The sequence below is a fragment of the Malania oleifera genome, chromosome 8, assembly GCF_029873635.1.
Source record: "Malania oleifera isolate guangnan ecotype guangnan chromosome 8, ASM2987363v1, whole genome shotgun sequence".
Classification (NCBI taxonomy): Eukaryota; Viridiplantae; Streptophyta; class Magnoliopsida; order Santalales; family Ximeniaceae; genus Malania; species Malania oleifera.
The window spans coordinates 109,142,563-109,153,911 of NC_080424.1; the positions used below are offsets into that span (position 1 = coordinate 109,142,563).

At 30.4% G+C, this 11,349-nt stretch overlaps 1 long non-coding RNA gene across 1 annotated transcript; it reads left to right on the top strand.

Annotated features, from left to right (window-relative positions):
* Positions 1–1,798: 1,798 nt before the first annotated feature.
* Positions 1,799–3,614, top strand: LOC131162979 (uncharacterized). Its single transcript, XR_009138889.1, has 4 exons — positions 1,799–2,012; positions 2,105–2,150; positions 2,249–2,311; positions 3,397–3,614. It is a non-coding gene; the product is annotated as an uncharacterized LOC131162979 (long non-coding RNA).
* The last annotated feature ends 7,735 nt before the right edge of the window (positions 3,615–11,349 follow it).

An 11,349-nucleotide genomic window follows, 5' to 3' on the forward strand; every position in this document is an offset into this window, starting at 1 on the left:
CAATCGTACCACAATTTGATTGCATTTGTGGGGGCAGTGGCGGTGGCATTTGGCATGGTTTCAAAATGTCCACCCATCCGCACCATCCCATTTGCGTACCAAACTCTTCCATTAAACTATGGTCAAAATTTTGGTCTTGTATTTTGAAATTAACCGATGTTAGTGATTGGGGAATATAAATTTTGACTCTTAAGCTTAAATTTACATAATTTTTGACTCTTTGCGATCAATTTGAGTTGGACAACGCGATATGAGGAGAAGAGGCTTAGAAAAGTTCGAAGAGAGAGGGGGAGGGAGATAGGAGTGACAAAATGAATTGAAACCCGATAGGTGACTCATGATTCATTCATTTAAATCGAATTTGAATTTAACATAAGTTAACTTATTTTTAAATGGGTCAATTTGGACCTAACCCGTTTAATAAAAGGGTTAGGCGGGTTTGGATTGGATACCCGCCGAGTAACACATTTAATTTTTATATATATATATATATATTATTAAAAATATTTTAATTAAAAAATATATTATTTTCTACACTTTATGTTTTTTTTAAGATATAAATAAAATAAAAAGTGTTGTTTTTTTTATAAAAAAAAAAATTATGTCACTTTATATGAAATGTTTAAAAATATTAAAAGTAATTAAATTATATTTTTAAACGGATTCTTAACAGGTACTCGTTTATGACCTATTTATTAAATGGGTAGGGTTGGATTTATATGTTAGTCACTCGTTAATTAATGAGACAATCAAAACCTAAACCCATTTAACTCCTACCTGTTTATGATCTATTCAAACCTGATTCACTAACTCATTTTGCCATCCCTGAAAAGAGACGACAGAATAAGGCCTGCTGAGAGAGAGGAGGAGGAGGAGGAGGAGGATTTCTTTGAAATTACAATTTTGCCACTAAACTGGTTATACTCACAGAATTGCCACCACCTCTCTCCTATGTTTTCACTTGGCCCCATTTGGTAGCACTTCAAAATGAATAGTGTTTACAGTACTTATCACTTATGATAAACAACTTTTTCAAAAAAATGTAGCGTTTAACTTATACTATGACAAACACTTATTACAGTAAATACTTTTTTAGAACCATTTTTTTAATAACTATTTAAGTGAATTTTAATAAACAATCCAAAATTGATTTATCCACTTGTAAGTAATACTATTCATAGGTAAGGTCAATTTTATAAATATAAGAAAACTATTTTATAATTTAAAAAAACATAAAAAGATAACTATATATTATTTTATTATGCATTATAATCTATTAATTATTAATGAAACATAGTTAAATTTTGGAATAAAGAAGAAAAACCATCTAATAATTTAAAATAATTTTACAAATTAAAAATACTAATTTAATTAATAATATTATTTAAAAATAAATTAATATATAGTAACCGGGAAAAAAATATAATAATAAAATTTAAAAAAAATATAATAATAAAATAATAAAATAAAATAAATTAATTAAATTAACAAGTAAAATGAATAGTATGATAAGGAACAAATATATATATATATATATATATATATATACATAAATATTAAAGCATGTATATATGTATATTTGTGTGTGTGTGTGTGTGTATATATAAGTAAGTTATTATGATATACATTTAATATATAGGTTAAAGGTATATATATATATATATACACACACACACACACATATACATATATACATGCTTTAATATTTATGTATATATACAAGTGTGAAAGCTTCTTCAAGAAGCTTTACTTTAATTAATGATTTTATATATATATATATATATACAAAATGGTGTGCAAGCTTCTTCAAGAAGCTTGCTTAGATCTTTTTTTTGGAAGTGCTCTCTCTCTCTCATCTCTCTCTCCTACGACTCTCTCTCTCTTCAATTCCGGGCTAGTTTTTCACCGGATCGACAAACCGAAGCCACCACGACGCTCCTGGCGAAATTCTCTACAAGTCTGCCGGAGCAGATCATCAGGAAAACGAAGTTGGATTTTATCCCAAATCCAAGGTAAGACTTTATATTCAATATTTGAATTTTTGACAGTTGAAGAAAGTGATATACGCGTAAAAATACTGAACTTTAATACTGGAAATTTTCAGTTCCAGGGTGTTGATTGGAAATGCTGGGAATCATCCCTAAGTTAAGGTAAGACTTTTTAAGTCGAATTTGACTTAGTGGTAGTTATAGAAAATGTTGTACGTACAAAAATACTAAACTTTAATTCTGCGAGTTTTCATTTTCAGGGTGTTGAGTTGAGAACCTTGTGGGTATGAGGAAGATTTTCTTAGGGGCTTTTCAGGAATCAGGTAAGGGGATAAACTAAGCTAATTTTGTTTTGAGAAAAAATATGTATATATATGTAGCATCTGGTTTCAGGAAAAATAAATATATTTATATAAATGATTTATATTTGAAAAATACTGTTTAAATGATGATATGTTGAATATGTGGAAAATTTGTTTAGTGTAGTATGAGTATAAAAATATTGTGAAATACTGTTTTTTTTTTTAATTGAGACGATATGGATTTCTATGATAGAAAACAGGCGTACGGGCCGAAATATTTTTATATGTATATGTGATTTGCCGACGTACCGGCCGTACTATGTGATTTGCCAACGTACGGGCTGTGCTATGTGATTTGCCGACGTACGGGCCGTGCTATGTGAGTTGCCAGCGTACGGACTGTGCTATGTGATTTGCCGGCGTACAGGCCGTGCTATGTGGTTTGCCAGCGTACGGGCCGATGATTTTCATGATACACGTATATATGTGAAATGATATGATTGATGTGAAAATAAATGATATGAGATATTTATGTATCACGGTTTTAGTATATGTATATGATATCAGAATCTGGTTGGCTTGGTCTAGGCTAGCACTTGCACGGTACTGTTGCTATGTGTCCATGGTCCTCGTGATCATGATATCTGTGTTAACGCCGTTGTACGGAGTGGTATGAGATTGGATGGTCGATGTGGTTATTTTCAAGAAGTGTACTGTTATCGCCCCTGGTGTACGGACCAGTCTGGGTAGACCCATCGGACCTACAGACTACTGTTTGACTTGGCAGTGGTCGGCCAACCATTGTCAGGTCCCGCCTTTGGGCCACCCCCAGTCATGTGGGGGTAATACATGACAACAGCCAGCTAACCTACCAGGATTGTTTTTATGTTATTATTATTATAATATGAGATGAGAAATGTTTATGAAAATGCAGTATGTTCTGCCATGTTTTGATATGCATATGTTTTCTCAGATTTGATAAACAGTATTAAATATGTTATGTATGGTATATGAAGAACACAGAATACTCATGTTGTCACACACTGGTATTAGTTTATTTCCCTTACTGAGAGGTGTCTCACCCCTAAATCTTATACATTTTTCAGGAGCTCCTAATAAGAGAGCGGGAAAAGCCCCGCTGATCTAGATCAGTTGTTTGCCCTCTTTGGAAGGGTAAGTTTTTGGTATGGACAATTAGGTTTTGTGGGGATTGTCCCTAGATTTCATTTTTGAGATGTATATACTGTGAGATAGTAATTGTAGTGACTCTGGTATGTGTTATGCACATTATGATGAGATGTATATGATTTTATCATTTCTGCTGCGTAGGCTTCTGTTGTATGTTTTGTTATATCCTTAGTGCCCATGGGCCCAGGTGGATTGTGACCTACTGAGTTGGAATGTATGATATGATGATAATTTATTTATATAAAAAAAAAATATATGTGAAAAAGGCGCAGGTCGTTACATAATATGATAATCATATGTTATAAATATATTAGGAACAAAATTATTATTAATTAAAAAATAATATTTTATTTTTAAATTCATAAATACATTTAAGTATTAATTAAAAATCAAACATATATTATTTTATTATGCATTATAACCTATTAAATATTGATAAATTTTAATTAAATTCTCAAATGAATAAGAATAACCATCTATAAATTTAAATTAATATTAAATAAATTAAAATGTTTAATTTAGTTATTAGCATAAATTTTAATATAAATTAATATGATAATCATATGTTTTAAGTATACATTAATAACAAGATTATTGTTAATAAATTAACATTATTATATTATTTTAGTTGATAGAAAATATTTAAATGTTAATTATAAATTAATATTTAAATTTTTATTATAAAAATATCAATAATTTTTATTTAAGATATATTTAAATGTACTTATTAGTTATTATAATTCAATTATGAATTGAACAAGAATTAATTTTTAATTTAAATTAATATTAATAAATTTAAATTTAATTAATAATATTATTTTTATCATAATTTTATATGATAGCAATATGATATAAATATAAATTAATAAAAATATTATTATTAATTAAAAATAATGATCTTATATTATTATTTTATATAAAATGTTTAAATTTTAATTATGAATAATTAAAATAATTATTAATAAAATTATTAATTAAAAATATTAATATTTATAATTAAAATATGTTTAAAAATAATTGTATAGTACCTCATAATAAAAGCAAGTGTCCAAATATCATTTATTTTAAACATAACCAAATACTACTTATAACTTTCAATACTTTTTTAATTCAATATTTATTAAAGTCAATACTTTTTCTAAAAAGTATACTTATTTGAAGTGATAAATATTATGAGGACTTATTTTTTAAGTGCTCCCAAACAGAGACTAAACATTCAAACTTTAAATCACTCGCAAAAAAACAAAATAAAAAATAGAAAATTCCCTCTTTATTGGAAATGTCATATAAATGTGTTTAAACAAAATAAGTAAAAGATGATTCATATGTAACTAGAAGTGTAATTAACCTAAGTTTTAAAATGTTCAAATTTTACTCTTTTAAGAAGCGAACTTTAAAATTAGACTTGAGATTGACTTATTAATTTAATTAGTTTGGCTTATTATTGTTTGTGTTTGATTCATTTAGACTTAGTTTGATCCCCTATGCCTTTTTTAAAATGACATTTCAAATGAGCTAATAAAAAGGAATTGATTGGGATTGAGGTAAATATTTTTTACCTTTTTTATTAAAAAAATTATTAGAATGAACTGAATTCGAGTATTTGGTAAAATTGATAACTTATGTAATTTTTTGAAAGATTGAGAATAAAAATATAATAGAATAATTTGTGTAGAAACAAGCTAATTTATAAGTTTTAAAAATTTCAAATTTATAACTCTTTAAAGTTCATTGAAAAACTAAAATGTTAAGCCCTGTTTGGTATTATTGTTATTTTTTGTGTTATATTCCATTTCTCCACAGTATAGAAACAGATAATAAAAACGCATTTATTTATGTTGTCAATTCTATTTTTGTTGCCAATTTTCAACTGTATGTTAAATAATTGGAAATCGAATTTACGATTTTCAATTGTTTTGGCAACCTATTATTAGAAATTATAATATGTAGAAATAGTTTTTTTTTAAATAATTTATTTTGTATGCTTTTAAATTAAAATTAAAATTAAATGATCATATGAATTTAAATCTCTACCTTTAAATTCATCTTGCATTCACTTCGAAGTTTTCAAAGTTTTAACTTAAATGTTGTGCACTTTTAATTAATATTTTAGTATGAAGTATAATTATAGTTATGGTACCTATAGGTAGCTATATATAGTAATTACCTCAAAAATAAAGAAAACAATTAAAGTTGTAGCATCATATGGTAATTGGATTTAAACAAAAAGATAAAGTAAAGTCAACTAATATTCTTGAAACCTATCTACTAGGGAGGGGACAAATAATATATGGGTTTTCTCTAATACTAGAAAATAAATGTCTCTCAAAAAATATTATTATTATTATTATTATTATTATTATTATTATTATTATTATTATGTAGTTTGAAATGGCTATTTCATAGATTCATAGCATAACATAAATGATTATAAAATTTGGCTAAATTAAGTATACTACAATGATATTGTAGTGACCAGAAGAATAATAATATTTATATAATAAAGAGGGAAAGAAATGGAAACAGTAATAGAAGGAGGCAGTCGACTTCGTCAATGAATACGGACATTGCATTTTGAATATAATAACCCAGGAGATTTTCTCATGGCCTCGTCGACGAACATAGGGGATTCGTCGACGAGAGTACAAGAGGGTCTCGTCGACGAGGGCAAGTTTCGTTGACGAGAAGATGCCGAAGGAGGATTTTTGGAAGTCTGAAATTCGTCGACGAGAGTGCAGATTCGTTAATGAACTTTCTACAGGACTCATCGACGAGGTGACGTGGCTCGTCGACAAATCCTACAGTATAAATAGCCCTAAACTGATTTTAATCGCAGAAATTCGACCCCAGTCTCTCTCTCTCTCCTTTCCCTTATGGTTCCTTCCTCTTCTTTCTTCAATTTTGGCTCCGGAAGTCATCGGATCGATGATCTAAGGCCACCATGACGCTCCTGGTAGAGTTCTCTGCAAGTCTGTCGGAGCGGATCGTCGGTGGGACGAAATTGGAATTCACCCCAATTCAGGGTAAGGTCTTTTATTCAGAATTTGACTTTCCAGCAGTTGTAAGAAATGTTGTAGACATAGAAATAGTGATGTTTTGTTTTGAGATATATGATTTTCAGGGTATGAGTGGAGAACCCTGCGGGTGTAGGACCCGTCTCAGTAGGGAGATTTTAGCAGAAATCAGGTAAGGGAAATATGCTATGCTAGATAGTTTTAAAATGATTTCCAGTATGAAATGTATATTTTTACCAGGTTATTATTCACAATAGGACTTTATATAGTTTATTAATTATGAATATTATGTATTAAATTATAGTGTGGCTTGAGAATATAAATATAGTACAGAAACATATTTTACAGTATTTTTAGGATATGTTTTATAGAATATACAGTCAGTGGATATGTTTTATAGTAATTACAAAATACCATGATTATACAATTTTTAGTACCATGACTTATAGATTATAGTTCAGTTTAAAAATACAGTTGACACAGTTACGGTTTATTTTAGTGTCATGGTTAATACAATTATTTCAGAATCATGGTAAATCAGATAGTTGTATATAGAAATATATTATATAGTATCAGACCCTGTTGGACCATACAACAGAGCACGATACCATAGCTTTAGATATTTAGTTCAGAGTGCAACTCCCTATTCAGATAATACGTGGTAGTAGGTCGATCGTGCCCAGACGTGGACAGGCTCCCCATCAGATATGGGTTGAGGGGTAGCCGATCTGACTGAGGGAGTATAGTGGTTTACCCTGGTCGCCAGCCATGGTAGATCCCGCCTACAGGCTGCACAACCCTTTCATGAGGAGTTAAATCATGACATACAGTTATCCAGAGGGAAGTTGTGAGAACCTGAACCGTGATATATGGGTTAATTATGTAAAAAAAGGATAAAATGGTATATTGAGCAAAGTTCGTCGACGAGGTCAGGGTTCATCAATGAAATTCCTTCTATTCTCGTCGATGAAATTTAGAAGCTCGTTGACAAGTGAATGCCGAGGGGTTCAGGAAAAATTTGAAATATCTGGCTCGTCGACGAGGCTGCCGATTCGTCGATGAGGCTAGTGAAGAATTCGTCGAGAAGGACACCAATTAGTCGATGAATCCACTCGGATCAAAGGTGCCATAAAAGATATTTTTGGTTGCTTTGGGGCTAAGTTTCCCTAAACTCTCTCTCTCTCTCTCTCTCTCTCTCTCTCTCTCTCTCTCTCTCTCTCTCCTTGATTCCTTCACCGTTTGTCGCCTGATTCGCAAATCCAAAGTTACTGCGAGGATCAACAAAGGATTCTCTACATTTCTAGCGGATCAGAATCTCGTTTCGAGCAATTTTGGGTTTCGGGCTAAAATCGAGGTAAGGCTCAATTTTCGTTTCTGATTTAGTATATGTGTAGTAGTACGGATTGTAAGCCTATATTGTACTGTGATTTGTAGGTTTTGGAGTCTCGGTTCGTAGTTTGGGGGACCGTAGAGTTCGTAATTGGAATTCGGGTTAAGGTAAGGGGATTCAGTTTATATCAGTTCATTTTCGAAATCAGGATCGGTAAACTTGTAGGCTACTATCATATGTATGTTTTGGCTACTTATTTGGGGAAATCTATCGGGTAAAATGCAGAACTTTCGGGTTACAGTTTTCAGGAAAAATTGGAGATTTCGGGTATCATCTCTACTTTGTTTTGGAAACTGTTGGTTATGTTAAAATTGTACTATTGAGGTGGCCGTAATCCATATTTGCATAAACTGTATATTTGAAATTGTAATTAATATGATTTGTCATAAACCAAATAAGTGTGGTATGTATGGGTGTATGTATTTGTTCTAGGTATTTGTAAAACAGCTATGTAGCGGCTAATTACTGTACGCTGAAATGTATGGGAACGTGAGTTCCAAAATGATTCCAAGGATTTGTAAAACAGCCATGTATCAGTTAACTACCGTGGGCGAGAGTGGTCGGCTCTATATCCAGGGTGTGAAATATCACCAGTATGTTCTGGCTGGTTACCAAAGGGTGTGTTCTACACTATATGTAGCAATGTAATCACTGTGGGCCTGAGTTGTCACATTGTAGTTACGTATGTAGCAACGTAATCGATGTGAGACTAGGTGACCTTGTGTAGTTGCGTATGAAGCAAAGTAATCACTATGGGCTTGAGTTGTTGCAGCGTAGTTGGGCATGTGGCAATGTAATCGTTATGAGACTAGGTGACCTTATGTAGTTACATATGTGGCAATGTAATCATTGTGGGCCTGAGTCGTCGCTTCGTAGTTGCGTGTGTAGCAATGTAATCGCTGTGAGACTAGGTGACCTTATGTAGTTGCGTATGGAGCAATGTAATCACTATTGGGCCTCGGGCGTCGTAGCGTAGTTGCATATGTAGCAATGTAATCGCTGTGAGACAAGGTGACCTTGTGTAGTTGCAAACTAGTGTAACTACACTGACCGTATATTTTGGGTATCGTATGTACTGGAATGGTTTTTGTGAAAATACTAGAACTGTATGGAACTGTATGTATATGTATAAAACTGTATGTAAATGTTTCAAACTGTATCGTATTTTATAGTGTTATGAAGTATGTAAAATAATACTGGTATGCCACACACTGATATAACCTGATTTCTTCCTTACTGAGAGATGTCTCACCCCGAATGTACGTACAATGTTTTTTAGGTCTCTCAAGTAGCCGTAAGTAGCATCCTAGCGTCTGGGAGCAAGGGTGTCGTAGCTACTGCTATTAGGTACAAGTTTTGGTATCCAGGTTGTCGGGATAGTTTTGTAGACACCTGGGGTATGTTTTGTATTATGGGAATGTATATCCTAGCTTGTATAGACTTTGGTATGTTACTGTTTATGCATAAAAGACCATATTCCACTACGTATTATGGATGAGTGTGGATGCTTGTATGTATGTATATGGGCATCCGTTCGCCCCACGGGGTCGAACCATCTATTTGTATTGTATCATGTACGTTTTAATTGATACAGAGATAAGTTAGGTTACTCAAATTCACACTTGGGACCCACCTGAGGGTTCGGGGCGTGACAGAAGTTTTCAGTTATTATTATGTATATACAGATTTATAGAGATAGAGAATATACTTATGTACATTAAAAGTATTTTGAGTAGAAACCTAAAGTATAGATATGTTAAGCAACCTGGAAAAGATGGTGGTTTATATTACTTGTATTGTAATTACAGATTCAGTTATACATGATTTGATAGCAACAGATTTTCATAGTATTGTAACTCATTTGCCACACACTAGCAATAGCATATTTCGTCTTACTAAGCATTGATTCATCCCATTACTTTAATATTTTTCAGGTGATCCAGGTAGGCGAGTAGACCAGGCTCGCAGATAAAGGGGCCTTAGTATTGCCCTGACAGTAGAGTGAGTATTTTTGTATAACCCTAGCCAGTTTAGAGTATTTTGGGGAAATAGTCATATATGTATATTTTGGGAAACATTTTAGCACTCTGATATTATATATAATTACATATGGTTATATTTATTTGATTTCTGCTTCTCGCTGCTTAGGTTGATGGTTGGGTTTAATCCAATTTGGTATTAGAGCATTGTAAATTTTACAATATATATATATATATATATATATAACCCAGTTAAATAGCAAGTCATTACAGATACAATAAGAAATTCGATCTTTAATTTTAATTTTTGTAAAGTTCAGTAAATATTGATTAAATTGTGCATTTTATTTAATTTATTAAATCTTGAATTTCTCATCATATATGCTTGGTAAATTTTAATAAAACTATGTATTTTATTTATAATATTAAATAGAAATGTTATATTAATATTATAAATGATGATATTGTATTATTATTTAAAGTGTGATTTACCTAATTGAGTTGTAAAATGGCATATGACATTAAAATATTACAATAGAGCATATATTGTCACCTATTAATAAATAGATCAACTCAAATTCAAACCCATTTATGATATGTCCAAATTCGACCCGCTAATCCATTTTGTCACTCCCAAAGAGAGAGGACAGAAGAAGGGTTGATTGATGAGAGAGAGAGAGAGAGAGAGAGAGAGAGTGAGAGTGAGAATGAGAGAGAAGGATGAATTCTTTGAAATTGCAATTTTGTCACTAAAGCTTGCTATAATTATGGAATTGCTATCGCCTCTTTACAGCGGCCACTTTTAAGTGGACAAAAAATAATCCAAGATAGCTTCAAAATTCACCTAGCCCTTGTTTGGTTGCATTTAAAAAAGAAACGTGCTTGTAATACTTATCACAAATAATAAACACTTTTACAACAAAAAAAAAAGTGGCATTTGACTTACATTACAACAAACACTTATTGCAATAAATACTTTTTTAGATATACTTTTTTAAAAACTATTTAAGTAAATTTTGAGAAACAATTTAAAATAGTCTTTTTCTACTTGTAAGTGACACTATTTATAGGCAAGGTCAATTCTATTAATATATGAAAATTTAGTGAATATTTTATGATTTAAAAAATACATAATAAGATAATCTTATATTATTTTACTATGCATTATAATCTATTAATTAATAATGAAACATAATTAAATTTTGGAATAAAGAAGAAAAATCATATATTAATTTAAATTAATATTAAAAATTAGGAATACAAATTTAATTAATAATATTATTTTAAAATAAATTAATATGATAATTATATGTTATAAATATATTAAGAACAAGACTAGTATTAATAAAAAAAATTATATTTTATTTTTTTACTTATAAATATATTTAAATATTAATTAAAAATAGTAGTTAAAATAATTATTAATTAAAAATTAGTCTTACATTATTTTATCATGCATTATAACCTATTAATTATTAATAAAATATA